General features: G+C 36.4%; 1 long non-coding RNA gene across 1 annotated transcript; it reads left to right on the top strand.

Annotated features, from left to right (window-relative positions):
* Positions 1-599: 599 nt before the first annotated feature.
* Positions 600-2,953, top strand: LOC113348118. Its single transcript, XR_003359500.1, has 2 exons — positions 600-1,697; positions 2,085-2,953. It is a non-coding gene; the product is annotated as an uncharacterized LOC113348118 (long non-coding RNA).
* The last annotated feature ends 289 nt before the right edge of the window (positions 2,954-3,242 follow it).

Below are 3,242 nucleotides of genomic sequence, written 5' to 3'. Positions count from 1 at the left end.
AGGCTCATCAATTGGATTACGACTCTCATATAACTCATAATAGATGGACTATGACTCCTAGCCTAGGCTCCTACTGTTGGACTACCGTTCTCATAGCTCCTAACTGCTGGACTATGACTCTCAGCCTAGGCTTCTACAGTTGGGCTACGACTCTCATAGGTTCTAACTGCTGGCCTATGACTCTCGGCTTGCTCTTAACATTTGGAAAAGTAACAAATATGCCTTAACCTCTTTACATCACTGGTCATGCCTCTGCTCAGCTAGTCGGAGGACCGCCATCCAGGGTCATACATACTTGATCTCAGCTTAGCTAGTGCTTTTTTCATGCCACCCACGACTACAACAAGCCTCCTTGAGTTCTCCACAAGACTCAGGCTTGCCTCCACACAAAAATATGAGTATTCCTCCATCCAAGTTACCATAACTAAAATACTACCACGTCACACCACACATCACATATAAAGGTTTATTACGTCACAAATGGGCGGATAAATTTCACTTTTGGTATGGAGGGTCTTCGCCACGTGCGGGTATCAACCTACTCATACGAGGAAGGGATAATCAGTCTCAAAGAATCAACTACGAAGGATAGACTCAATCCTTGATCTATCTTTAACTATTCACGGGATCAAGGAGGAGTTCTTATCTTACTTCTCATCCTTATTTCATCGATTAGAGATCATGGTTCTGTAGATCCATGTGTACAACAACTCTTGGTCATTCTAGAAAAAGAAAAAAAATATCAGACTAATATTTATTGGTAACTCTATCTCTCTTTGAAAGCTTCTAACTTTATAACTCTCCGCAATTAAGAACTCTAGTCTCACCCCTCTCATCTTCCTTACCTAGATCAACCTTGCCTCTCTATCTTGTGACTAAAACATCCCTTGAACGACCATCTTCTTGGTTTATAAAAAGGTCATTCATAATCAACCTTCTGCATTCATACCACTACCATCTTTTACCTCTTTAACCCTATCCCAGCTTTCATCATCTACATTTTAGCAACCACAGTGGGAGGTGGTTATTCAGTCACAGTAGATAATCATGGTTTTCATCAGGGAGGATATTGATTTCCAACCACCAACCAACACAAAAATAAAAACTCATAAACCTAGATCTGAACTTTAAAGGAAGGTTTTTTTGCCGACTTGCAGAATACTTTCATATTAATGAAAGAACGGGGATAATGAGGTGCATCTTCGCAGCACGCGGACAGCCACACATCTATCACAGACATGTTTAAGAAGAGAATTCTATATTAATGTCCCTCTCGTTAGTCGAATGCTCATCTTCAGTAAAGTATGATACTCTAAGTCGCATAATCTCGTCCTTCATAGCAACATCGTCCGAGTGGTTCCGTTTTTCTGATACCCACTATTAAATCTCGATAATATTGGCTAAAAATTTATACAAGCTCCGAAAGACTCAAAACAATCTTACGAGAGCTCATTTCGACATCCTGACTCATCTGAAGACATTTGCTAAACAACCATTGGAGTTAGATCTTAAAAATCTATTAAATGAGATTACTTGAAATTACAAAATTATTGATCTTTACTTTTCTCTCTTTATCTTTTCCCTTTCTAAATGAAGACCTTACCCTCCATTGTCGCCGCCTGCTTAAACCGGCTTCTTTGGAAATGATCTGAGCAGTTCTAATACTTTTTCGATCTACAACCTCTGATAATCTTAAGGTTTAACCTTGATTTACCTTTAAGTCATGTTCTTATTTTATATGTTTTGTTTTTGGTATTGTGCAATTTTGGGTTTGTTTATTGGGGATTGGGTTGCGAGCGGAAGCATGATTTTTGATCTGACGAAGAAAACAGATCAAGGGTCACCAATTTCAGCACCGATTTATACACAAACAGTTGTTTCTGCAGCATTTCCGGCTACTACAGTCTGTGATCTTCAACTATAGATATCCTTTAATCATCTTTTATGGTTTATGATTGAGATAGTGTCAAATAGATCATATTTTCATTCGGATGTTAATTTTAATTTTATGGTTACCAGGTACGCTATGTTGCTATCATTTTTGAGTCTTCTAAGTTTCTTTGTGATGGATTTCTCATGTTCAGGTCATTATCTGAGCAGCGCGTGCTCCAAGTTTGGTGATGAGATTTCCAGCCGGGTCGACAGCTCCGACAAGTTTTCTGGCGAGTTTTTAATATTTCGGCCGGTAAAGATTTTGATAAATCACACTAATTATAAGAGATTTGAGAAAATCACTCATATTTTGGGAGACAAACTAAATGATTGGATAGTAATTCCAGCAAAAATAATTCTTCCTCAGATTTTAATCGGATCTTATTCATACTTGTATTTATGTTACTCTAGTAATCCTTCTCTTTCTTTTATCGGATTTCTCGGTATTATACTTTTACGGTATGTTCTTGTTAATCTGAATTCTATTATTCTTTATCTTAAACTAGTTATAAAAAAAAAGAACTTTGTGTTCCTTGTTTATAAAAGAACGCGCGATTATGGGATAGAGGAAAAGGATAAAAACTGGATTAAATATCAAATCAGGATCACTCCTTATCTAAGTATTTTATATAATTCCTAATCTACCTCTCACTAATCAGGTTTAATGTTTAATTATAATTAGGAAAAATCTTAAGTATTTGTTAAATGATTAGTGTGTATTTTTATTTGTATTTGGGTGAGTGATGTGAGAGTAGAAGGAGGGAAAAAGTATTTGAGAGGGAATTTTTTTTGGTGAAATGGAGGATGATTGTAATCAGTGTCTCGTAGAAATTTTTTCTGGTTTTGAAATTCAAAACCTATTCCGTTTTGATTTTTTCTGGTTTTAATTAGTCCACTGCCGGCACAGTTAGTTAATTCTCGAGCATGCTGGTACTGCTAACGGCATAATATGTTGCTTAAATTTCTTTGCCGGCACATGATGTAAAGTATCCAGAAAATTATAAAAAATTTCACTTGACTACCGGCATTGATACATTTCTATCGAGTATGCCGGCATTTATTTACGACATTGAATGTTAGTTACCAAGTTTTCTGGCACCATTTTCCGGCATGGTCTTCATCACTATCGAATGTAAAAAAAAAATCGATTTCAAAGTGAGGAACCGGCAGAGAAGGAGAAGAGAATTTGAAAGAGAATGGGAAATATTTAGATTTCAAAGAGAGAGATTAATAAGAGGTGAAGATGGAAATGGGGGATATGATTTTGTTTTTTGATTTTAAGTTTTTTGATTTTTATTTTGAGGGAAGGA

The sequence above is a fragment of the Papaver somniferum genome, chromosome 2 (assembly GCF_003573695.1).
Source record: "Papaver somniferum cultivar HN1 chromosome 2, ASM357369v1, whole genome shotgun sequence".
Lineage (NCBI taxonomy): Eukaryota > Viridiplantae > Streptophyta > Magnoliopsida > Ranunculales > Papaveraceae > Papaver > Papaver somniferum.
This window is presented reverse-complemented; position numbering and strand designations above follow the sequence as displayed.